Source organism: Oryctolagus cuniculus, chromosome 10 (assembly GCF_051225735.1).
Source record: "Oryctolagus cuniculus isolate XC-2025 breed Fujian yellow rabbit chromosome 10, ASM5122573v1, whole genome shotgun sequence".
NCBI lineage: Eukaryota > Metazoa > Chordata > Mammalia > Lagomorpha > Leporidae > Oryctolagus > Oryctolagus cuniculus.
Window position 1 is genome coordinate 123,944,432 of NC_142876.1, and position 26,576 is coordinate 123,971,007.

At 54.6% G+C, this 26,576-nt stretch overlaps 1 protein-coding gene across 2 annotated transcripts in view; it reads left to right on the top strand.

Annotated features, from left to right (window-relative positions):
* The first annotated feature begins 273 nt into the window (after positions 1-273).
* LOC149124473 (uncharacterized) overlaps positions 274-26,576 on the top strand; it is a 171,392-nt gene continuing 145,089 nt past the window's right edge. The window contains exons 1-3 of one of the 2 annotated variants that reach the window (XR_016214505.1): positions 274-1,638; positions 7,667-7,869; positions 13,314-13,797. The gene's annotated coding sequence lies outside the window, so the exon portion shown is untranslated. Of the gene's footprint in view, positions 1,639-7,666; positions 7,870-13,313; positions 13,798-26,576 lie in introns of those variants that run through there. The other variant, XR_016214500.1, reaches the window with a different exon arrangement.

Sequence of the window (26,576 nt, forward strand, 5' to 3'; positions counted from 1 at the left end):
CTGGCCGGGCTGAAGCCAGGAGCCTGGAACTCTGTCCGGGTCTCCCATTTAGGTGCAGGGGCACGAGGACTTGGCCCATCTTCCGCTGCTTTCCCAGGCTCGTTAGCAGGAAGCTGCATCAGAAGTGGAGCAACGCCCCTACGGGATGCCAGCGTCACAGGTGGTGGCTTAACCTTCTGTGCCATGGTGAAAGCCCTGAATACCATCATTTTTACACTTTCTGTTTTTGAATAAGAAAACATTATATTGGCCTTAAAACAAAACAAAACAGGATCCTGGTGCCTGTGCCCGTCTGCATCCACTAGCCATCACCTGGTCTGCCTCGCCCAGGAAACTCTGTCTAAGTCTGCGCTGGGTGTGTATCCAGTTCCTAACAGACCTGTAAGCTCTCCCAAGTGCCAGGGTGAGCTCCTAAGTTCTGAAAGCCTGCAGCACTCCGAGTGGTAGATTTGGGGAGTGCAAATCGCTGAGATGGGTTGGTGACGCCCTGGGAATACAATAAAGCCCACGTGTGCTCCCACGAATGTCGTCATCACATGGATAAAAGGACCGGGCTCAGGTCACATCCCTTTGAAGGCCCTCCCTTGCCTAAATCATTCTGTTAGACCCGTGTGTCCGTGGGATTTCCTCGCCAGGCGCAAACTCGGCGGCAGCACCGGGTGTCTTGGCGGCACTCAGCAGGCCGGGGCTTTCTGAGCGCAGAGCGTGAGAGCATGTTTGCCGTGGCAGCTCCGCGGGCCGGGCCGGGCAGCGAGCCTGACCCACGCATCCCTGCGTCAGCCTCTTAGAGGCAAACTTTCTCTGTCCACGCCACAGGCTCGTGGGTGAACTCAAAGCAGCCGTCCGAGGCGGGCAGGCGTCCTGGCTGGTGAGGTGCCCGTGCCTGCACTTGGTACCCGGCTCCAGCTCCTCCACCAACCTCCTGCTGACCCTGGGACGCGGTGGTGATGGCTCATGGGACTGGGGCCCAGCCACCCGTGAGGGAGACCTGGATTGAGTTCTAGATCCTGGTTTTGGCCTGGTGCAGTCACAGCTGCCAGGGGCATTTGGGGAATAAACCAGCGGGTGGGAGAGTTCTGTGCCGCTCTCTCTTATTAATTAATTAGAAGAGTACCAGTCAGGAGAGCAAAGGTCAGGCGTCGGCAGCCAGCCCGACTCCGACTCCGTCTGGGGCAGCTCCCGCCCTCCCCGCCCGTGCAGCTGTGGCCAGCACCGCCTCGGCTGTCTCACGAGGTCTCCCGTGAGGTCCTCGCAGGTGCCGGCACCACCTACACCAGCTGCTGAACCTGTGTAATTAGCAACGCCCCCTTCTGGTGTGGAAGGCCTGGGGCTCGCTCTGCGTGGTTCCCAGTGGGCGGCGGGGCTGCGGGCGGAGTCCACGTGACCTCTGGCTTCATCAGGAGGAGCCTGGGGCCTGCGCCCAGGAGGGGAGGTCTGAGTGGAACCTCAGCGGCCGTCCTCAAACTGCATTACTCGTGTGTTCCTCTCGGATGCGTGGCACCTGCTCTGGGGAAGGCCCTGCGCGGGGAGAGACACAGAAATGCTACGGAGCCCAGCAGCCGAGATCCGAGCACGGGCAGCCAGGGCGCAGCGGCCGCTCGGGGCTCACGGGACTGCCCACGCTGCCAAGGCCCGCAGGTGAGGGAAGGGACAGCCGGGGGCGGGGGCGTGCAGCCTGGGGGGCTGTGCCCGCCTGGGGTGGGTCATGCAGGCTGCAGGGGCCGTGCCAGCCTCAGGGGTGTCATGTAGCCTGGGGGGCTGTGCCCGCTTGGGGTGGGTCTGCAGCCTGGGGGGGGGCGGTGCCAGGCTGCAGGGGCCTGCAGGTTGGGGAGATTACGTCAGCCTGGGGGGCCCTACTAGTCTGGGGGGCTGTGCCAGTCTGGGGGGCCGTGCCAGCCGCGGGGGTATTGCACAGCTTGGAGGGGCCGTGCTCTGTTAAAGTGGGCAGCCACCGTCTCGTGCTGTGCGAGCGTTCTCCTGTGCCGATGCAGGTCTTGTTTTGCCTGGAATGACTGGAAACCCAGAAAAATTGTGAAATAGAAATATTTGTACTTAGACACAGGCGCTGGGTGCCGGCTAAGATACCTGCATCCGCATTGGCGTGCTGGGCTCCGTCCCTGGCCCTGTTCCTGATGCCGGCCTCGTGTTAAGGCAGCCCTGGGAGGCAGGGTCACGCTGCCATGACTGCGTTCCTGCTACCCACGTGGGGAACCTGGAGTGAGGTCCAAACTCTTGGCTTTCGCCCTTAGCCTGGGGCCATTGCAAGTATTCGAGGAGTAAACCAACAGCTGGAAGTGTTTTCTCTCCCTCCCTCCCTCCCACTCTACCTCTGTGTGTGTCTGCCTGTCAAGTAAATAATTAAAAAAAAAAAAAAGTAGTTAAAATTCCCAGTGCTCCTTGGTCCCTGATGAGGTCACGCCCTGCTAAACCCACTGCAGGTGGGAAACCGGCGTGGAGAACGTGCTGACCCCGTATTCCCCGGCCATGCTGGCTCGGTGGCCGTGTGCCCATGGGTGGCCACCTCCATCCCCCTCCTAGCACCTGCTTGCAAAGGAAACAAAGTCCAGATCCGTGCCCATCTGCACCGCGTGTGCCCGGCTCTCTGGCCACTGCAGGGTCGAAGCCTTGTGGGTCAGTCTGCCTGAAGTCGGGGCGTTCTACCCTGTCAGGAAGGTGGTCTGCCCAGATCGGAGGGAAGTGAGGGTGTCGGCCAAGGGATGGGAAAGTGCAGAGGGCGATGTGCAGCGTGAGGCCCCCAGTGAGTGACAGGTGCTGAGTCCAGTGAGTGGACGGCGGGGGAGGGGCGACTGGCCCGTGGTCATCGTAGGAACCATTTCACCCCCCAGCACCTCACGGTGCCAGGGATGTAGTGCGAGTATACGCAGCGAGCTCTGTTTTTTAATAAAGCAGTAAGTGGGTGTGCACGAGGGGAAGAGGGCAGCTAACGGATGTCTGTAAACCTCCCGTAGAACGTCTGCTTCCTGGGCCGTGCCCTGACGGGGGCTCTGAAATGCCGGCTCGGCTCTGAGCAGCGTTCCCGGTCTGGCCTCGTCTGCCGGTGTTGGGGGTCGCTTGGCCTGAAGTCTCCCATGAACACCCGGTTGGCGTAGATGGCCTGGTCTGTGCGGTGAGGAGAACTTGGGTTGCTTCGCTGGTGGTAAAGGCAGGGGGTGACACAGGTGCAGGCCCTCTGCCTTGAGGCTGGAGCTGGTTCTGCACCTGCTCTGGACGGGCACAGCCCATTGTAGCAGCATTAATCCTAGCATTGTTCCTAGCCCATTGTAGTAGCATTACTCCTAGCATTGTTCCTAGCCCACTGTAGTAGCATTAATCCTAGCATTGTTCCTAGCCCATTGTAGTAGCATTAATCCTAGCATTGTTCCTAGCCCACTGTAGTAGTATTAATCCTAGCATTGTTCCTAGCCCACTGTAGTAGTATTAATCCTAGCATTGTTCCTAGCCCACTGTAGTAGTATTAATCCTAGCATTGTTCCTAGCCCACTGTAGTATTAATCCTACCATTGTTCCTAGCCCATTGTAGCAGCATTAATACTAGCATTGTTCCTAGCCCATTGTAGCAGCATTAATACTACCATTGTTCCTAGTCCACTGTAGTAGCATTAATACTACCATTGTTCCTAGTCCACTGTAGTAGTATTAATCCTAGCATTGTTCCTAGCCCATTATAGCAGCATTAATACTAGCATTGTTCCTAGCCCACTGTAGCAGCATTAATCCTAGCATTGTTCCTAGCCCACTGTAGTAGCATTAATACTACCATTGTTCCTAGCCCACTGTAGTAGCATTAATACTACCATTGTTCCTAGCCCATATTAGCAGCATTAATCCTAGCATTGTTCCTAGTCCACTGTAGCAGCATTAATACTACCATTGTTCCTAGCCCACTGTAGCAGCATTAATACTAGCATTGTTCCTAGCCCATTATAGCAGCATTAATACTAGCATTGTTCCTAGCCCACTGTAGTAGCATTAATACTACCATTGTTCCTAGCCCACTGTAGCAGCATTAATACTAGCATTGTTCCTAGCCCATATTAGCAGCATTAATCCTAGCATTGTTCCTAGTCCACTGTAGCAGCATTAATACTACCATTGTTCCTAGCCCACTGTAGCAGCATTAATACTAGCATTGTTCCTAGCCCACTGTAGCAGCATTAATACTAGCATTGTTCCTAGGTGCAAGTGACCTGGCGGCATCGCCGGCTCCCAGGGGGATGGGCCAGGTGGGCGCAGACACCCGGGCTGTGCTTGCTGCCCTGAAGGGGACCCAGCTTTTCCTCGGGAAGCTCCCGTGATGGGCCCTGGGTGGGCTCAGGGCAGATCCTCTGCTCCTGTTCGGAATTCACGCCCAGAGCCTCACGCCCAGCACCACGCAGCTGGCCTGCTCCATGTCCCCCCAGAAGAAGCACACTCCACTGTCGCTCCCCGTCTTCATGGAGGAACAACACAGGACCCTGCGCTGTTCTTTCGTCTGCTCGGCCCTCCCCGGGTTTGCTGCTGGTTCTTCCCGGGTTGGCTACTGTCCCTTCCACCTCCGTGGAAGGGCGGTTCCCCCTGCCACATTCCCCACTTCCGCAGGGGAGCGGCACACCGCCGGCCGGCTCTCTTGGGGGCTGCACAGGTGTTCCTTCAGATAGATGTTCCCCCTAGATGTTCCTGGTGCATGTTGTCTCTCTCCTCCTTTATAGTCCTCTTCCACCAATCCCAACTCTGCTACCCACACGCCGAGCACGCTGCTCTCCTCCAATCAGGAGCAGGTCCTGCTGTTTATTGGTTGAACTGGAGGCAGCTGTGTAGAAGCTGTTTTCTCCTCTCCCAGCGCCATATTGTGGGAGAGCAGATGCATAGAATAAGTCTTAATTCCAGTAACTTAGTCTAGTCCGGGTTGCTCCCCACAGATCCCCCTTTCTTTTTATTTTTGGCGTTGATACGTGCCTGTCTTCGGTGTCCCACGGCACACACTCTGCTCTGCTTGCTAGAGTTGCCCACAGGTGCTTACAAGCCCTACCAATCAGGCAAACCGAGTCCGGGTCCTCTCTTCGCCATGTTGTGAGGAGGTTTTTAGGCGCTGATGCGTGCCTGTGTTCGGTGCCCTGCAGCGCATGCTCTGCTCTGCTAGAACTGCCTGCAGGTGCTTACAAGCCCTATCAATCAGGCAAACCGAATCCAAGCCTTCTCATTGCCGTATTGTGGGGAGACTTATTGGTGTTGATTCGTGCCTATCTTTGGTGACCTGCAGCTCATACTCTGGTCGAGCTGCCTGCTGGTGCTTATCGTCTTACTAATCAGGCAGACCGAATCCAAGCCTTCTCATTGCGGTATTGTGGGGAGACTTATTGATGTTAATTCGTGCCTGTCTTCGGTGACCTGCGGCGCATAAGCTGCTAGCCGCCTGCAGGTGCTCACCACCTCCCTAATCAGGCAGACCGAATCCAAGCTCTCTCATTGCCATGTTGGGGGAGGCCTTATTTTTCTCTATTTCTCTATCTCTGGGCATTCCTATCTCTCCCATTTTACTTCTATCTGCCAGCATTCCTATTTCTCTCATTTTACTTCTAAATTTCTGTTTCTCTTATCCCCGCGGCTTCCTGGCGCCCGCCCTGAGGCTGCTTCTCGGCGCCTCACCCTGAGGCTGCTTCACGGCTCTGCGCCGCTTCAGCCCACGCTTCTCTCATCTGCGTGGCTTCCCGGCTTCGCGCGCGCACTCCGCGGTCTCCGCGCCCCTTCGTGTCTGCACCACGGCCTTGCACTAGCCCCGGGTTCCCTATCTACCTGTGCCCCGCGCGCTCTCTCTGCGTGTGGCGGCTTCCACGAGTCACACAGCACAGCTCACGTTTCTGCCACCAGTATTCAGTCCAAGTTCCCCGGGCTAACCTGGCGAATTCAACCCAGCTCACATCTGCGCCCTTCGGCTTGGCTTCCCGTCCTTTGCTCCCAGGGCTAATCTGACGGATTCCAACCTGGCGGCCCACGTCTCTGCCTCTGGTTCCAGATTTTCGCCTTTGGCTCCCCGGGCTGACTTGAAGAATTCCAAGATAGCTTACATCTCCGCCTTGGCCTGCCCCTGCGGCTTCAATTTCCCTAACATTTTTCTCTACCCGGTATGTTTCCCTAACTTTTCTTCCAACAACAATATTCCCCTCTCATTTCTCCCGGTTTCTCCCCACAGTCTGTATCCAAGTTTCTTCTAGCTTTCACTTTCAATCTCCTAGCTTCCCCGCCATAGTCCGCATCCGAGTCTAAGTTTCTTCTTGCTTTCACTTTAAATCCTAACTTCTTTCCCACAGTCCGTATCCGAGTCTATGCCTAGGCTTTCAATAGCTTCTTCCGGCACCTTTTCCATCCGGCTTTTCCCTAGGCTCTTTGCTAGTCTCTCTCTCCAGTATTTTTCCACTTCTTCCCGTTTCTTCCCTCCTAAGTTTCCTATCCGAGTCATGGCACCATTATGTCGCTCCCCCTCTTCATGGAGGAACGACACTAAACCCTGCCTAGGCTTCATATCCGAGTCACAGCACCATTATGTCGCTCCCCGTCTTCGTGGAGGAACGACACAGGACCCTGCGCTGTTCTTTTGTCTGCTCGGCCCTCCCCGGGTTTTCTGCTGGTTCTTCCCGGGTTGGTTACCGTCCCTTCCACCTCCGTGGAAGGGCGATTCCCCCTGCCACTTTCCCCACTTCCGCGGGGGAGCGGCACACCGCCGGCCGGCTCTCTTGGGGGCTGCACAGGTGTTCCTTCAGATAGATGTTCCCCTTAGATGTTCCTGGTGCATGTTGTCTCTCTCCTCCTTTATAGTCCTCTTCCACCAATCCCAACTCTGCTACCCACACGCCGAGTACGCTGCTCTCCTCCAATCAGGAGCAGGTCCTGCTGTTTATTGGTTGAACTGGAGGCAGCTGTGTAGAAGCTGCTTCTCCCTTCTCAGCGCCATATTGTGGGAGAGCAGATGCATAGAATAAGTCTTAATTCCAGTAACTTAGTCTAGTCCGGGTTGCTCCCCACACTCCACGGGTACTGGCTAGGCAGCTCTCGCGTGGCCTCCAGGGTGAGCCGGCTGGGCCCTCTCTGTCTCCCTGGTTGTCATCGGTGCCCATCCCTGTCCCCGCTGCTGGCCTCCTGTGGAAATGGAAGTGCAGGGAGGGAGCCACGCGTGGGATGCAGCCCCACTGGTGGGACGCGGTGGGCTGTACTCGGTAGTCGCTGCCCCCGTAGGCGAGGCCTCCAGCTGCAGATCCGGGGAGGGAGGCCACGGGGCTCCTCGGTGTGGACAGAGAAGGCCGCAGGGATGCGTCCCCGCTGTGCTCCTTTTCAAAAAGTCGGGTGAACGGGGCCAGGGCTGACATCGGGGAGAGGTGGCCGCTGGGTGGACGGGTAGGCTGGTTCAGTGCTGCCTCTCCGGAGGGGGAAAGCCAAGATTCGGGCGCCGAGGCCGCCACCTCGGGGTGTACTCGCCCCACGCCCTCGGGGAGGGAGGAGCAGCGGCAGCCGCGGCAGGCTCGGAGCTCCTGGTCTGTTCTTGTTTTCTCTGTGAAAAGTCTGAATGTTCCCGTAAGAAACTGTAAGCCCTGTCTCACACAAGCTTGGGGTCGGTGCATGGACTTCAGAGAAGTCGACCACGTTTTCAGCACTCGCAATTCTCTCCTGACAGGGTGCTTGTGTTTTTGTGACATCTCCATGTTTATGGAAAAAGTGTTTTCCAAACTCAACTTGGTGCGTGCGACCTGTCCACTGAGGAGTTGGGGAAACCGTCCTGTTCCGCTTCCTAGTGGTTGCACAAGTTGGATGTTGCTGCTGTTTGACCTTGCGAGAGCCGAGGCTTGGGAAAGCGGGAAACCTGCTCTGAATCCCGCAGTGAGTGACTTGTGGAGGCAGGACTTGAACCCAGCACTGACTCACAGCAGCTATGAAACACCCACGCGTCTGCCTGCCCCTTAGAGAAATCATCGTGACACACAGTCGACTTTGACCCAGAACCACAGGCAGGCAGAATTCACAAGGCAGTGAGAGGATGCAAAACCCAAGTTCCCAGTGAACTTGAACTTGACTGGTGACAGCTCTTGTTTTTGGGCAAATTAGTTGCTCCCACTAAGCAGCAATGGCCTCTGCTGTGGGAAAGCAAGGCCGCTGACCTGTGTGCTGATGCACACCTGGTTGGAAACCTGCATAAAGAGCCGTCCCCGCCCCTGGGCTCCAGAGCCTCCAGGCATGCGTTCAGGCCAGGTCCCCGTCTGGGCGCACTCAGCCCGAGCTCGGCTGACCCGGTCTGTGTCGGGGTGCACACTCAGCCCGAGCTCGGCTGACCCGATCTGTGTCGGGGTGCACACTCAGCCCGAGCTCGGCTGACCCGGTCTGTGTCGGGGCACACACAGCCCGAGCTCGGCTGACCCGGTCCCCATCGGGGCACACACAGCCCAAGCTCGGCTGACCCGGTCTGTGTCAGGGTGCACACAGCCCAAGCTCGGCTGACCGGTCCCCATTGGGGCACACTCAGCCCGAGCTCGGCTGACCTGGTCCACGTTGGGATGTGCTCAGCCCGAGCTTGGCCCCTCTGCGCACCACAGAGCCGGCTCCCTGCTGCCTCGGAGGCACTGCGCCACCCGCCTGCCGTGAGCGGTGCCTGCATGTCTAGTCTCGGATCCCTCCTGTCAGGGCAGGCACAGCGCAGGACCCCCTTTGCCGCTGCGCACATCTCTACACTTGGCTTTCCTGACCGGTGACGGACCGGAACATGGTCTTTGTGCTCCCAGCCCGCCATCCCCCCACAGCTTACACCAAGGCCCTGTTTGCAACGCCCTCTCTTCTCCTACTTGTTGCTTCTCTTCTGTGATGGACATTTTATTGATTGCTGTTTATTAAGAAATTTCATAAACCAAGGCTGTTGTAAAAAAATCTGCATTTATTTGAAATGCAGAGTTACACAGAGAGAGGAGGAGATGCAGAGACAGAGAGAGAGGTTTTCCATCTGCAGGTTCACACCCCAAATGGCCACAACAGCCAGGGCCGGGCCAGGCCAAACCCAGGAGCCAGGAGCTTCTTCCGGGTCTCCCACATGGGTGCAGGGGCCCAAGCCTTTGAGCTATCTTCTACTGCTTTCCCAGACTGTAAGCCGGGAGCTGGATCGGAAATAGAGTGGCCGGGACTGGAGCTGGTGCCCGAATGGGATGCTGACAGTGCAGGCGGAGGCGTAACCTACTGCGTCCCAGCACCAGCCCCTGTTCTTGGTTTTTCAAGTTCTGCCCCCCTAGTCATGGCCCGGAATCTCTGTTGGGAAACCTCAGGAACCAAACCAGCAAAGTCTAAATTTGCATCAGGCACAGAGGGCGGCACGCCTGGGAATGTTGCAATTGAGTGATGCTTGCTTTGTCAAATGAGTGCCTTAGAGACTGGCGGATGGGGACAGCTGGATGCACTCTGTCCCCAGACCTGCTGTGTCTCCTCCCTGAGGAGCCACAGGACCAGCTGCGGGGCCAGTGTGGGGGTCCAGGGTGGTAGGAGGCTCAGGTGTGTGCAGGGGACCTCGCACTCGAGGGGAGAACTGACAGGCGTGGGCTACCGCTTCCGCTACAGCGTCTGTGCCAGTGTTTGTTCTGCGTGATGTTAAAGCACTGGACAACTTCTGGGATGACCATGAACAAGACTCCAGTGGAGGGTGGGTCAACATTGGCACTCCTGTGCAGGTCTCCCCACGGAACAGCTGGTCACACGCCACACTGCCTTCCACAGGGCTGAGGAGAAGGCAGGCAGGAAAGAGCGGCTCAGGACGTGTCTGTCCCGACAACAAACAGCAGAGCTGGCGGGAGGGGGAGAGAATCGAGGCCAGAAATTAGGCTGGAACTCGGGACCAGCCCCGCCGTGGTAACAGACGGGACCCCACGGGCCGGCACTTGCAGACGGAGGCTCTGGTCTCCTCTTACCCAGCAGCCGAGGGGCCGGCTCCCCCCAACCCCAGGCTGAGAGCAGAGAAAGACCCCAGCCACTGGGGAGCAGGCCAGGAGAGTGTCAGATGTGGCCTGGGAGCTCAGACCCAGAACCCGATAGAGCCCAGCGGTCCCCACGGCAAGGCCGGTGCTCACAGATGGGTCCTGGCACCAGGCAGACACGCACCCCAGTGGGACGACTTGGGGTTCAGCCTGCGTGGCTGCCAGCTGTGTGTCCGCCTCAGATCGCACAGGTCTTGGGGCTGCAAGACCCGGGTGTGACTCAGCTCAGAGGCAGCGTGGGTGGCCAAACGATGCCTCTGCCATCCTGCTCCAACCTTAGGCTGACGGCTGATGGGGAGTACAGCAGGAAGCTGACCCCAGGACCGTGTCTTGGAACTTGGTGCCAGGCTGGTAAAAACCAACCCTGGGCAGATCTGAACAGTCCCTGTCCCAGGCCAGTGCCCGAGGACAAGGCTTCAGGCCCCGCCCCAGTGTTGGACTGAGACTCCTTTGTGGCTGGTGGCGGCACTATTGAGCTGCGAGTCCCTCTCGGGGGCACGCAGCCCCTAGCGGTGCGGGCCTTTGTCCTGTCCCTGTGCTGTGCTGTTCTGTCAGGCTTTGGGCTCTGAGCGTCATCCAGCATTGTCGTATTGCAGCGTTGAGATGGCCTCCACTCCTCCCCCGACACCAGGCTGTGAGAGAGACGGAGACAGACTGAGAGGGAGAGGGCAGAGTACCTTTCCTCAGACCTTGGAGCAGTGAACCAACCGGGATTCAGGCTAAGTCTGGGCTTGCTTTGATCTTGAGTGCTGAAGCAGCATCAACAAACCAACAGAACAATCAAGCCACGCCTACGCTCAGAGCGCCCTCTGGTGTTGAGACAGCTGAAGTGCCCACAAGCTCTGAGACGGTGAGCAGACTACTTAGGATTTATGAAAGGACATACACAAGCAAAACCAGACAAATCTGTGCTAATAACCCTCACAGTTCGGTGCACCAATGAGGCCAGCAAACATCACTGGGGACCATGACCTCACCAACAAGCAAAATAAACTTCCAGAAACTGACCATATAGCAACTGATGTGTGCAAATTCTTGGACAGAGACTTCAAGATACCCATTTTTAAGGAAATATTAAGAAATTAAAGCAAATATAGAGAAATTATCTAAAATGCTAAGATATAAACTTAATGGAGATATTGAAATAATTAAAAAACAGAAATCGTTGACCTGAAAAGTACAGTAAGCAACATTTAAAACTTGATAGAGCCGGTGCTGCGGCTCAGTAGACTAATCCTCTGCCTTGCGGCGCCGGCACACTGGGTTCTAGTCCCGGTCAGGGCACCAGATTGTGTCCTGGTTGCCCCTCTTCTAGGCCAGCTCTCTGCTGTGGCCAGGGAGTGCAGTGGAGGATGGCCCAAGTACTTGGGCCCTGCATCCCATGGGAGACCAGGATAAGCACCTGGCTCCTGCCTTTGGATCAGCGTGGTGCGCTGGCCACAGCGCACCAGCCGTGGCGGCCATTGGAGGGTGAACCAATGGCAAAGGAAGACCTTTCTGTCTGTCTGTCTCTCACTGTCCACTCTGCCTGTCCAAAAAAAAAAAAAAAAACAAAAAACAAAAAAAAAAACCACTTGATAGAAAGCATCAATGGCCTTGCTCCAGCACTGTAGCACAGGGGGTTAAGCTGCTGCCTGCCTCCCATATGGGCACTGGTTCCAGTCCTGGCTGCTCTACTACCAATCCAGCTCTCTGCTGTGGCCTGGGAAAGCAGTAGAAGATGGCCCAAGTCCTTGGGTCTCTGTACCCACGTGGGAGACCTGGAAGGAGCTCCTGGCTCCTGGCTTCAGTCTGGCCCGGCCCCGAGTTTGGGCCATCTGTGGAGTGAACCAGTGGATGGAAGACCTCTTTGTCTTTTTCTCTCTCTCTCTCTGTAACTAAATAAAATAAATCTTTTTGTAAAAAAAGGAAGCATACATGGCAGAATAGATCCAACAGAATAAAGAATCCAGTGCACTTGAATACAGGGTATTTGAAAATATACTGCTGAGAGAATAAAGGAAAAAAATGGCCAGCGCCATGGCTCACTAGGCTAATCCTCAACCTGTGGCGCCAGCACACCGGGTTCTAGTCCTGGTTGGGGCGCCGGATTCTGTCCCGGTTGCCCCTCTTCCAGGCCAGCTCTCTGCTGTGGCCCGGGAGTGCAGTGGAGGATGGCCCAAGTGCTTGGGCCCTGCACCCCATGGGAGACCAGGAAAAGCACCTGGCTCCTGGCTTGGGATCAGCGTGGTATGCCGGCCGCAGCAGCCATTGGAGGGTGAACCAATGGTAAAGGAAGACCTTTCTCCCTGTCTCTCTCTCTCACTGTCCACTCTGCCTGTCGAAAAATACAGCACGCCTACTGGAAGTTTGGGTTAGCACTAAAAGAGCAAATATCTCGCTGATCGGGGCCCAGGAGGGACTGGAGAGTGCTGGGAACCCCGAAGGCTTTCTCACAAATATAACAGAAAATGTCCCTGACACGGGAAAGGCTACAGCTGTCTGTGTCCAGGCAGCTCCGTCACTGCTAGATTTAACTCAACTGAGTTTACCCCAAAGCAAACTAGAACCTCCTGGTTGGACAGGGTGTGTTAAGGGTTAAATAGGACTTGGCTCCACACACTTAGGCAGCCCCAGAAGCTGTGCTAGCAGTGAATGGATTACTGCTAATGGTCGATGCTGGTCTGCTTAGGGTGGCTGGGATGTGGGAGGTTTGGGGACCCTGGGGCTTGCCCTGGGAAGGTAGCTCTTACCAGAGGGCTCTGTAAGCCAAGTGCACATCCTGTGCATCTCTTCACTTCCTGGCTCATCCTGGGACTCTGCCTTTGCACCTGCTCCACCAATGTCCGCTCCTTCCCGATGCCAGAAGAGGGGGGCCGCCTGACCTTGAACTGTGAACCTCCACAGTGCGAGCCAAACTAAACCTTCTCTTTTGCAAGGAGATCCTCAGGTGTTTCAGTCATAATACCGGATGTCTGACTCAGGGAGAGTGCTCTCCCAGTTGCAGGAGGGAAGAATGAGACACAGGGGTCCCACTCCTCCGGACACGGGCTTGTGGGCAGAAAGCTGACAGAAAACGATAGAGAGGATGCCAGCTCCAAAGTGTTGGAAGTAACTGAGAATACTGGGTCCAGAAAGCTCTTGTTCAGATAGGAAGAATATAAAGCAAATAGTAACAGACCAAAGAGGAGAGGTGAACTCAGTGGTTGGAGGGGACTTTCACAGCCCTCTGGGATCAATGGGCAGGTAGTGGCGTAGTGGGTAAAGCCGCCTCCTGCAGTGCCGGCATCCCATATGGCGCCAGTTTGAGTCTCGGCTGTTCCACTTCTGATCCAGCTCTCTGCTGTGGCCTGGGAAAGCAGTAGAAGATGGCCCAAGTTCTTGGGCCCCTGCACCCGCGTGGGAGACCTGGAAGAAGTTCCTGGCTCCTGGCTTCAGATCTGCACAGCTCCAGCCATTGTGGCCAATTGGGGAATGAACCAGCGAATGGAAGACCTTTCTCTCTCTCTCTCTCTCTCTCTCTCTCTCTCTCTCTCTCTCTCTATCTCTCTCTCTCTCTCTCTCTCTGCCTCTCCTCTCTTTGTGTAACTCTGATTTTCAAATAAATAAACCTTTAAAAAGAAAATGCACCATAGGCCAATTGAAACTTCGACATCTGCAGAACGTGTCACCCAACTGCTGCGCAAAACACAGGTTCTTCTCAACAGCACAGCACGTGGAACGTTGTCCGTTGTAGGCTCCATGGTAGTCACAAAACAATCTTAATTAAAAAGGATTGAAATTACGTCAAGCATCCTTTCTGACTACAATAAAATTAGAAATCAGCAGAGAAAGCTTCTGAAAGCATATAAATACTTGTAAATTACCTTCTTCCGGAGAAACTAATGGGTAGAGGAGGAAATTAAAAAGGAAATAGGAAGATTTCTTGCTACAAATAAAAGTGGAGACACGATACACCCAAACCTGTGGAACGCAGCAAAAACAGTACCAAGAGGAAGGTTTAAGGCCTCAGTGCTGCATCAAAGAAGAACAGGAAGATAGCAAAGTAACTACTGATGACTGCACCTTAAACAACTGGAAAAATAGAACAAACCAAACCCCAAATTAGGGGCCGGCACCATGGCTCACTTGGTTAATCCTCTGCCTGCAGCGCCAGCATCCCATATGGACGCCAGGTTGTAATCCCGGCTGCTCCTGTTCCAGTCTGGCTCTGTGCTGTGGCCTAGGAGGGCAGTGGAGGATGGCCAAGTGCTTGGGCCCTATACCCGCATGGGAGACCAGCAGGAAGCACCTGGCTCCTGGCTTCAGATCGGCACAGCACTGGCTGTAGCAGACACTTGCGTAGTGAACCAATGGAAGGAGGACCTTTCTCTCTGTCTCTCACTGTTCATAACTCTACCTGTCAAATAATTTAATAAAAATACAAATTAGCAGAAGGAAAGAATTAGTGAAATCAGTGCAGAAATGAATGGAACAGAAACTGGAAAAATACAAAATAACAAAAAACTGTCAACGATAAACACATTTGATCAAGACTTAGGTAGACTAAGGGGAAATAGTACAACTTACACCACAAAACCACAAAACATCATGGGAGATTGTTATGAATGATACAGCAACACATTTGATGACCTGGAAGAAACAGATCTCTGGACTGGCACCTTACCATGGTTGAATCAAGAATAAACGGACTGTGTTTACAAGGCAATAATGAAAAAAGAGATTGAGTTGCTAACATTCTCCCATCAAAGAAAAACTAAGACCAGATGGCTTCACTGTTGAATTAATTCTACCAAATGCTTAAAGAACTATTAACAATTATATTCTTAGGTTATTCAAGAAAACAGGATTTTTTCCGAACTTATTTTATGAGACCAGTGTTACCCCGATACCACTCAGTGTCAGATAAGCACACACACACAAGGACAACTACAGGCCAATCAGTATCCTAACGAAAATAGATGCAAAAATTCTCAGCAGAATAAAGTCAAATGGAGTCTAACACCGTATTAGAAGTGCTATTCCCGTGATCTGTAGACTCACCCCAGGGTGCCACGATGGTTCAGTATACACAAATCTGTAAACACGATACACCGTGTTGAAAGAACAAAAATCATGATGGTTTCAACAGATGCAGAAGAGCCATTTGACAAAGTTCAACATTTATTCATTATAAAAGCTCCTTAAAGATTAGCTGCAGGGCCCAGTGCTGTGGCGCGGCAGGTAGAGCCGCTGCCTGAGGTGCCAGCATCCCACGTGGCCGCTGGCTCGTGTCCCGGCTGCTTCTCTTGTAATGCAGCTCCCTACTAGCCTGGGAAAGCAGTGGAAGATGGCCCAAGTGTGTGGGCCCTGGGAACCGTGTGGGAGACCAACAAGAAGCTCCTGGCTTTGCATTGGCCCAGCTCTGGCTGTGGTGGCCATTTGGAGAGTGAACCAGCAGGAACCCCGCCCCTCTCTGTCACTCTGCCTTTCAGTTAATTAAATAGATCTTTTTTTAAAATAACTATAGAAGGGACGTATCAGTATAATGGAGGCCATTGGTGACAAGTCAGCAGCTAATGCTTTACTGAAACGGGAAAGGCCGAGGACTTCGTAAGAAATGGGACAGGGCGAGGGTCCCCACTCTGACCATCTGCATGCAGCATAGAGTCGGGGCACTTGGACAAGAGACAGCAGTAAAGGGTGTCCAGTGGAAGAGGAGGAAGGACATCATTGCTGCTTCCAGATGAGGTTCCTGGATGTGGACCGCCCCATGGACTTCACCAAAAGCTCTGAAAGCCAGTGGATGAGTTCACGGTTGCAGGATACACACTCAGTGTACACAAAGGAGTGGCACTGCGACGCAGCAACAGTGAGTCTCCCGAAAAAGAAATCAAGACAGCAGTCCCACTTACAGATCCTACAAAAACAAAATCCTAGGGATAAATTTAACCCGGAGTGAAGAGCTCTGGAATGGAATCTCTAAAACATTGATGAAAGAAATTGAAGAAGACACACAGAAATGGAAAGATATTCCATGTGCCAGGCCTGGGAAAATCAGTGTTGTGAAGCTGTCCATACCACCCAGCGTCGTGCTTCATATCAGTGACATGCTTCATAAAACTGGCACAAGCAGTCCTAAAATTCACTTTGAATCACAAAACTTGACTAGCCCAGCATGACAGTACCGGACCTGAAAATATACGACAAATCTATAGTGACCATAGCAGCATGGTAGGGGCATTGTCGGGGCGTAGTGGGTAAAGCTTCTGCCTGTGACGCCTGCATCCCATGCTTCCCTTACGGGCACCGGTTTGAGTCCCGGCTGCTCCACTTCTGATCCAGCTCCCTGCTGATGAGCCTGAGAGAAGCAATGGAAGGTGGCCCAAGTGTTGGTGTCCCCACTGCTCTGTATGTCAGAGCCCTGAATGAAGATCCTGGCTTCAGCCTGGCCCAGCACTGGCTGTCATGGCCATCTGGGGAGTGAACCAGTGGATGGAAGACCTCTCTCTCTGTGTGTCTCTAACTCTTTCAAAACAAATCTTAAAGAAACCACCCCAGCAGGGTACTGGTATGAAAGGAGACACGGAGACCAGCAGCAGATTCAGAGGGACTGGGAGTGAACCAGGGTCTGCAGCACCGGATCTTCAGCAGAGGTGGCGAGAACATCGCTGAAGAACCGATGGTCTTTCCCAGTAAGCGGCACTGAGAGGACTGTGTATCCACAGGAGGAAGAAGTAAACTTAACTCCTGTCTGCAACCGCATGCAAAGGTTAACTCGACAAGGGTTAACCACCTGAATGTAAGACCGGAAACCATAACATTACCAGAGGAAAACATCGGGGGACTGCTTAATAACATTGGAATTGGCAAGGATTTTTCTGAACAAGACCTGCACAGCGAACAAGCAGAGACAGACTGCTGAGACTTCACTGAACGAAGCAGGTGCGCAGCAAAGCAAACAAAGCGGAGAGACGAGCTGCGGTGCGGAGGCCGGTCCCTGCCGACGGCACATCTGACAGGCGGTGGTTCACAGCCGGGGCTTGCGAGGGTCTCGGACACCTCATGGACAAAAACGAAACCCACAGATGATCCAGTTAAAAATGGGGAATAGCTCCGGAAATAAGTTTTTCAAAGGGAGACGAAGATGACCAGCAGGTGCGTGGTAAAATGCTCTGCCTCACTAGAGAGGTTACAATCACCTGACTGGTTAGAATCGCCGTGACTGATAGGACGTAAGGCAGCAGTGCTGGGGAGGGTGGGCGCCCTGTTGGTGAGAAGAAGCATTGGCACAGGGCCCAGCACTGTGGCTCACGTGGTTAATCCTCCGCCTACAGCGCCGGCTTCCCATGTGGGCGCCAGGTTCTAGTCCCGGTTGCTTCTCTTCCAGTCCAGCTCTCTGCTGTGGCCCGGGAAGGCAGTGGAGGATGGCCCAAGTGCTTGGGCTCCTGCACCCGCATGGGAGACCAGGAAGAAGCACCTGGCTCCTGGCTTCGGATTGGTGCAGCTCCAGCCATAGCGGCCATTTGGGGAGTGAACCAACGGAAGGAAGACCTTTCTCTCTGTCTGTCTCTCTCTCTCTCACTGTCTATAACTCTACCTGTCAAAAAAAAAAAATAGCATTGGTACAGCTGTTGTGGAAAACAGTATGGAGTCTCCTTGAACACAGAACTGTGGGTGACTCAGCAACCCGGCCCCGGCACACAGCCAAGGGGGTGGGCTCAGACTGTTGAAGCGATGGCTGCACTCCATGTGGTCCATCACTCTCCATAGTCTCCAAGAACAGCCGAGGGGTCCATCCCTAGGGATGGATAAAGAACACTCGGTGTACGTACACAGTAGGAGCCTACTCAGCCATCACGGGGGCAGTGCTGTTGTTTGTGAGAACGCAGATGAGAGTGGAGGCTGTGACTCTTGCCATGGGGGAAACAGACCAGGCCCGGAGAGAGACTGATCTCACCCCCGGGGGAATCCGAGGAGCTGGTCTCAGTGAAGACGGGAGCAGCAAGGTGGTTCCAGACGTCGGGGGAAGCCAGGGACGCAGAGGGACAGGGCAGGCTGGGGGATGCGTCCTGAGCCAGGAGCCACGAGGAGGCTCCGGCCTGCGGCTGCCCCGCAGGGTGACTGGGGAGCGACCGTGTCCCAGGTGGCTCCGTAGAAAGCTGGAAGAAGGGATTTTGAGTGTTCTCACCGTAAAGAAAGGGCAGGTATTTGAGGAGCTGGGTGCCTTGATGTGAACATCGCACACGTGCACAGATGTCAAAGCAGCACACGGCACCCCACGGGCAGGCAGGTTTTATGTGTCAGTTTACAAACAAGAAGTCAAAGCAGTCCTGGGCTTCGATGGCCGCATCAGGACGTCGCTCGCTCTGCTTTTGATGTCGTCTGACGTTCTGGTCTATTTCCCAACTGTTAGAGGCCGGACCAAAGGTCGGGCTGGAGCAGACTGGCAGCAGCTGAGCCTTAGCAGCGGTGATGAACTTCACTGGCCCCACATCCCGTGCCTGGGCTGCGAGCCGGTGATCCCACTCCCTGGGGTTCTCCTCTCTCCGCTGGTGCTGGGGCTCCAGCTTCTGCATTGAGAAGCATCTTGCGCTCGCTTCGTTAGCCCCGATCCAGGTCACCTTCCCTGCCCCCGACCCCTACCCCGGTTCCCTCCCACAGCACAGCTCTTGGTGGGCGGGCTGGGCATGGTGGAGGCAGCTCAGATGCTGACTGATGGAGGGTCTTTTCCTAATTTATCCGTCTGACGCATACGCCCGTGCGTTGCTTAACGGCAGCACATGTTTTCAGAAAAGCAGAGTTACGCGATTTGGTCAAACAGAGTAGGGCGCACGCACACAAACCAGCAGGGTGTAGCCTACAGCACGCCGGGCTGCCTGCCACAGCCTGTTGCTCCCACAGCCGTGGCGGACGACACAACCGGAGAGTCCACGGAGCCCAAGAGGAGGTGACCTGGGAAGCAGGCGACGTGCACGGCTGCTGCTGGCACAACACGCACAGCTGGCTTTTTAACATTGATTTCCCCTTTCTTATAAATAAAAGTGCAACAAAAATCATGACACAGGTGTGGTGTAGTTTGCGGGTAAACCAGAGACATCGTCACTTATTACCACCGTCAGGGACATCACCCTGTGTACCACAGGCGGCACCTGGGCTTGCTTACAGCAGCGTCACTACAGCGACGCGCACCCGCGTGCCGGGCTGACACGGGAATGCTGGATTCCCCCCGTGATGGGCGTTTCTCATGTCCATCATAATCTCAGGGACATGAGCCATCGCTGGCCGAAAGGTCGCCACGCGACACGTGACTGTGTAACAGTCTCGAGGGAAGATGGATTCTCCACGCTTCCCGTCCGGCCGCTGCGTTTCCCGGGTGGCTGCCATTTTCTGGGTGTGGCTCAGGAGTTGTTTGCTCGTGAGGCCCTCCTGCCTGATCCGCCCTCGGCTTGGACACCGCTTTGGTCGCACGTCATGGCTTCTGCGTTAGGTTGGGCAGACGATGCAGTTTAACACGCTGGGGGGAGGTTCCAGAGTCAGACTCTGGATGAAGTCCCAGCTCTGCCCCTTCCTGGGAGTGCGGCTCTGGGCAAGCTGCACCTGCCTCACTCCAGCTTCCGCTGCAGAAGGGCGATGGAAATAGCACCTGCCCTGGGCGCTGGTGGGGAACCAGCGCGCAGATGCGTGTCAGGACTCAGAATAGAGCACGGCCCATATGGGTCACCTATTATCTAATTATGTCAGATTTTAATTGACTTCTCCTCCTCTGCCAGGCTGGGAGGATCTTGCAGACAGAAATTCCATTTTATTCTACCTTAAGCATCTACTGCAAGACCCAGCAGATAGTAAGCGCTCCCCACCGCCCTCCTAATCCATAAGATGTTCAGACCGGAGCCTTGTAAGGACCTCCAGCCCCCACTCCAATTTCCCTGAGCATTTGCAACCTTTTACAGTGATGCCTCTGCTGTCTGGTGGCTTATTTTGTTGGCCTGTGAGTTGACCGCTGTGTCCCCATCAGACACACCTGCGTTGCCTGCTCTCCGTGTCCACCGGGCTGATCCTCGTAGCTCCTGGGTGCTCACTCGGCTCTTCGGGAAAGCCGCGGTGATGGCTCTGGCTCCGCCGTACGTCCGGGTTGGCTGCATTGTGTCAGGGGTGTGCTGCCCAGTGCTTGGGGAGGAAATGCCGGGGAAGATGTGGGGATGCTTATTAGTGGTGGAAGGTCACAGCAATGAGGCCACCTTCCCTCCTAAGTAGTAAGAACGCAGTGCCGACACTGCCAGTGGCCTGTGCTGTCTTATGGGTAAGAATCTTGGCGTAAGAATCCCAGGAGGCCGCTGAAAGGAGATAACTCCAAATGGCAGACCTCACACCGTCCTCTGCAGAGAGCTGAGAAGCCTCCTCCGGGCTGACACCCGGGTTTCCCACTGTCAGAGCAAATCCTGGAAGACTGCTTTGTTAACACTCCGCTGGATTCACCATTTTTCCTAGACTCCGCTGGTCCCTACTCCTTCCCTTTAAAACCCTTTTGTTGCCTTGTTGGGTGGAAGGGGCACATTTTGGTCCAGGGATCACTCTTTTCCCATGATGCTGGCTTCTTGAAATGAACCCTTCCCTCTCACCTGCTCATCTCTGGTGAGCTGGCTGTGCAAGGTCCAGCAGCCAGGGCCTGCTGATTGTGCCTGTTAAGACAAGGGGCTCCTAAGCAGCACTCTGGCCTCAGAATCAGCCCTTAAGGCATTCAGATCCGGCTAAGAAGCCCATGAGAGCATTTCAGGCATGGAAAGCCAAGACATTGTGTCAAAAAATGACCTACATTAGGGATCTCTGTGAGTGAGATCCCAGTAGAAAGAAGGGGCCGTCAAAGAAGGAGGTACTGGGGCTGGCCCTGTGGTGTAGCGGGTTAAAGCTCTGGCCTGAAGTGCTGGCATCCCGTATGGGCACCAGTTCTAGTCCTGGCTGCTCTTCTTCCAATCCAGTTCTCTGCTATGGCCTGGGAAAGCAGCAGAAAGATGGCCCAGGTCCTTGGGCCCCTGCACCCAGAAGAATCTCCTGGCTTCAGATCGGTGCAGCTCCGGCTGTTGTGGCCATCTGGGGAGTGAACCAACAGATGGAAGACCCCTCTCTCTGTATCTACCTCTCTCTGTAACTCTGTCTTTCAAATAAATAAAATAATTCTTCAAAAAAAGAAAAGGAAGTACCTTTCTCTGAAGGGAAGAGAGAACTTCCACTTTGATTATGGTCTTGTCTAAATAATGTCAGAGTTTGTGAACTCAAGAGGCTTCCATAGCCTTGGCAGCTCATGGACAAGAGCCTCGGTGATCACTGACTTCATATATAAGAGTGTCAATTGTTAAATCAACAACGGGAGTCACTGTGCACTTGCTCCCCATGTAGGACCTCTGTCCTTAATGAGTGGTACTTTGAGAATTAACAGTAAAGCTCGTCTTCACACAGTACTTGATACTTTGTGTCAGTGCAAGCTGTTGAAATCTTTACTTAGTGTAGAGTTGCTCTTCTGTAGATGAAGATAATCCAAAATGGGAAAGGGAGTAGGAGGTGGGACGGGTGTGAGGGTGGGAGGGCGGGTATGGGGGGAAGAACTGCTATATTCCTAAAGCTGTACCTATGAAATTTATATTGATTAAGTAAAAGCTTGCAGGAAAAAAGGGGCTCATTGTGCACATGTGTTGGCTTGGACTCGGCCTCTGTTCAGTGTTCCCCACGGCCGTGCCCTGAAGCCTTCCCGGTCAGATTTCACCAAGTACTGCTTGAGTTAATTGCCCTGAAAAGATGCGTTGCAATTCTCAGCCGCTGAACCTCAGTGTGGCTTTATGGAAATGAAGCCATTACAGACATCACTGGCCGAGGTGAAGTCATTCTGCAGTCAGACCCTCTTCCAACGCGACTGGCGCCTTGGAGGAAGAGGAGGGGAGATGAGCAGGGTGGAGCCGCTGCCTAGACACACCAAGGACTGCGGTCGCCGCCGGCAGCCTGCAGCTGGGAGCCGGGAGGACGGCTCCACTCAGAGCCTGGGAGGGGGCGGCGTGGCCTTGCCCACCCCTGGGAGAAGGTGCTGGGAGCCGTGGGAAGCCAGCTGGGTTGTGATGCTGCAGTTCTCGGCAGCCTGGGGAAGTTAACCCGCGTGGGACCCCAATCCCGATGGCCGTGGCCCAGTGACCGCTGACCAGCGGGAATGTCCATGTTCCTCACTCTAGAGGCTGAGCAAACTGAAATTCTCCACCCTCGCCCTAAACTCGATTGTAACTGCTGCATGACTTGCTGACTTCCAGTAGAGAGAGGGAAGCAGACCCTCGCTCTCCCACCTGCCCCTCTCGCTCCTGTGTTCTCTACGGAACTTCGAACCCTTTCGTAAAGAAGCTTTGGTCCTGGGAGGACCAGGCAGGTTCCTATCACACTTGTTCAGAAACATGAGAAAATCCCGTTTGCGTGTTACGAGCGAGTCCTCATGTGTCATGTGGTCATGTGGTGCTGTGCCTTTAAGAACCCGCAGATGACAAGAGACTCCGGGATTTTCTAACACTGAGAAGATGAAGGCAAACCGTGCAGGGCGCGGCACAAGCAGGCGACCCTCTTGCCCTAGAATTGGTACTGGTGCTGTTCACCTGGAAATGAGTCGGCTACGCGACACCTTTACAGGGTATCTGCCGTAGAAGCAGTATTTTCTGGAGTTGCACTCAGGAGTTAAATTGCAGTACACCCGTCAAGGGGACCCTCTTCCCCTCTGAGCAGCTCCCTGGTTCCTCCTCGGCAGACTCGGGGCTCCGTCTCTGTCTTCCGCAAGAGCGCGGGGGCTGCTGGGTTCTGCTGTTTTCCTTCAGTGTCTCGCCACAAGGAGGATGAGATGAAGGAGCTTCAGGAGAAAGGGAGCACTAGCCTTAGGATCCAAGTGTGCTGGAAGGGAACTCGGTTTGCACTTGTTTTCACAAAGTCGTCTTCGGCCGAAGGAGTGTTAGTGGGCAAGCAGCCCTGCCGTGTGGAAGCTGCTGTGCCGTGCCCTGCCCCTTGCACCTGTCCCCAGCTCAAGGGTCCCTCCTGACCTCGTCCCAGAGATCCCCCAAACTGGGGAGAGGAAGTGCTGTAGAACCCCCAAGCCTGACACTGGGGTAGCGGAAGAAAGCCGTGCACAGAGAGAGGAGTTTGGCAGCTGTCGCTCAATTCCCAGCCCCGAAAGGTGAAAGACAGGGACCCTGGTGCAGTGCAGCCCTCTAATTTGTCCACAGTGCTTGTGGCCTTGCCTTGATTGGTCAGTGGCAAAGGCTGGTGTGTTCCTCTGCTGGGGCTGTGGCCCGTGTGGGCTCTGTGGTAGGAATGGCTGCTACAGGTGCAATCAGGACTGGGGGTGCCTGGAAAACCTCTCAGAGGCTGGCACCGGGGAGCCTTTGTCACATTCATTTGTTTGGCTTCAGCCGCTGCGCACCCCTGGGCTGGCACACCCACACCCCTGCCTGCCTCTGTGCTACTGGAGAGTCGCAATTTAAAACTGTTGACAAAGAATCAAAAGAAACATGATACTGACAGGTGTGGCTGTCGTTGGTTAAAGGTTAGGCGAGCTGAAACTCTTGTGTTCCGGCAAATGTCAGCTTTATATACCCACCTGCCCAGGGTGCACCTGTCTCAGGCAGGACCAGGGCGCATGCTAAGACCCTACCCTGTCTGTGCATCCAATTGGGGTTCCATCGCCTTCCTTATGGAAGAGGTGATAGCGGGAGTCGGCTGTCTGCATTGCAGAGTGACACGGCCTCACAGCCCTCACTTCTGTTCTTTTTCCTGCTCTTAGAGGGACTCTCCCACGTGTTCTTGGTTTTTCCTTTCTCTCTCATGGGACCTTCATGTTGGGGGTCTCTGTGTGGGGCGGCCCACACATTTCTCATGTGCATATCTGTTTATTCCCTCACTGCTAAATAAATCCTGTTCTCATTTGTGGATGATACTGGTCTCACTTAGTATTTCTCTCTTGCTAGGAGACAGGAAACTAGATTAGACATTAATACTTGCATTGCCCACATCAGTCTGTTGTGACAAGTGATTGCTGTGTGCAGTCTAGGCTTCATTGTCCATACATGAGGTCTCTTCACCTGCTGTCCAAGGCAGCCCTGGGCCAGTGTCCTGACTCAGCAGGTCTTCCTTCTCACAGCCCCAATCTGCATCTGGACCCTGGACCTCTGGACCTCCTGGCTTCACCACAGCCCACTGCCTTGTGTCCGTCGTCTTTGCTCTGCCCAGGCCCTCCGGGGGCAGCACCCCTGGGTTCTGCATGGTTTGCTCCCTTCTGGGCAGATGTGTAGCCCAGGGACCTAGCTCCACCCTCCCCCATGTCCAGCCTCAGCTTCGAGTTTGCCATCCCGAGAGCTACATGTCTGGCAGGGGAGCTGGGGGCAATGATGACCCAAAAGTCATTGGTATTTTATTCAAAATATTCATTATATCTGGGCTTCTTTGATCTTGCCTTTTTTGGGGGATTAAATATGAAAGCCTGCTGCTTGGTTGCCGGATTCTTCTGACTGGTTTCAGCTTTGCTGCCCATGGAGATGGTCCTGAAACATTATTTTGTTGGCACCTGCACTGTTATCTTTTGTAGAGTTGTGTGTTCCAAAGAATTTCTCTCTCCCTGTCTCTCTCACTCTCCTTTTTGCAGACGCACAGTCTACATTTTAATCTGATGTATATTGATTAAAGCATTGAAGAGCATTGAAGCCCAAATGGAGCTTTGTGGCACCAGCCTAGAGTTCTCTCCTGTTCACATCGATCTTGAAGCAGCCCTCATCGGGAATGGTTTGTTCAAATAATTGCTAATCCCCATAACTGCACATGATTATAGCAGACTGTAAAGTGCTTTGCTAACTTCGGGACAAACTGTACCTGAGCCCTTCCCCCGCCCCAGTGGCTTCAAGGTTCCCGTCAGGCCACCGGTGGGTAAGGCAGGGACAGAAGATGGATGGGGCTCAAACCCTGCATCTTTCTCATCCGTAGGAAAGTGCGCGTGGTGGGGCCCGGTGAGATGTGGGTGCGCTGATGAAGTCACCAGGATGTGGGCTGCTCATTTCTCCCCAGGAAGTGGAAGCCTGGATCGTTGCTGGTGATGCAGTTTCCGAGAAAGGAGTGAGACTTACTCAGCAAACTCACGCAGGCATCCGGGGAGAGGGCTCGCTTCTAAGAGGTCACGTATCTTTTGTGTTTGCACCTGGTACTTGTGATTTACAGGAGTTTGAAGCTCTGTTCTTTTTTTTTTTTTTAAATTTGACAGGTAGAGTTATAGACAGAGAGAGAGACAGAAAGGTCTTCCTTCTGTTGGTTCGCCCCCTCAAATGGTCGCTATGGCTGGCGGGCGCTGTGCTGATCCAAAGCCAGGAGCCAGGTGCTTCTTCCTGGTCTCCCATGTGGGTGCAGGGCCCAAGCACTTGGCCCATCCTCCACTGCCCTGCTGGGCCACAGCAGAGAGCTGGACTGGAAGAGGAGCAACCGGGACTAGAACTGGCGCCCATATGGGATGCCGGTGCTGCAGGCGGAGGATTAACCAAGTGAGCCACGGCGCCGGCCCCCGTGTTGGGGTTTGTACAATGCACCGCCGGCTGGAATGAATCAGCCTGCACATCTGACTACAGTCCTTCTGCAGGTCTCCTGTTTATTTAGATTCTCAGATGTTACTGATAGCCTTTTTATTTCAGACCCCCAGTATAGAATCAGCTTGCAATTGTGGATATGAGCAAATGGAAGCCCCTTGTGCATGGCTCTCTGTAGTGGAACAACTTGGTCTGGGGTTAAGAGCTCAGGGCGATTCCGGCGCTGGCCCTGCCGCTTCCCTAGCTGTGTGAGCTGGGGTGTGCCGCCTGACCTCTCTCTCAGCATCCGTTTATTCTGCTGTACAATCACTGCTCTCTCAGCAGCCTCCCACGAGTTCCTTCCTGTTGTGGAGCAACCTCCAGCCTATGCGAGCAGCTCCCAGAGGAGTTTAGGAGGGAGCCTTGTGCACAGAACCGGGGTTCCCGAGGACGCCCATGGGAGTGAGGGTGTTGTGTGGGCTGCACAGCCGCTCAGAGGAGGGTGGTGTCCAGGGAAGTCAGATTCCTGGGGGCAGACTTGAACACGTCCACCACAGAGTACCTGCGGGGAACTCCGGGAGGGGTCTGCATCCCAGGCCACTCCCACACGAGGGGGTGAGTGCAGACGGACACAGGGCTGAGGCGCCGACTCACTGTCATTCCCTCTGGCCACATCTTTGCCCCTCCCCTGAGCAAGAAGGCCCCGCCAGAGGCGCTGCCTGGCTCTTAGAAGTCCCAGCCTGCGGAGCCAGGAGCAGCACGCATTTTGGTTCTGACTCTGTGCTCGTCATCCTGTGGCAGCACAGGGCGGGCCGAGACGGAGCCCAACCCAGAGAGAGGCTGCTGGCGGTAGCGGCTGTGGGAGTGTCCCACAATCTTCGCTCCGCTTGGTTTGAATCCCCTGCAGGCCGAGGCCAGTGAAGCTGTGTCACTCACCCCTCTTCTGTGAAGGACTGGCTCCTGCTTTACATCTGACTTGGCCAAAAGGCGGGGAAGTGACCTCGCTCCTCCTGTGAGGGCGGGGTCGTGCAATGGCTGTTGGCACACAGGGACCTGG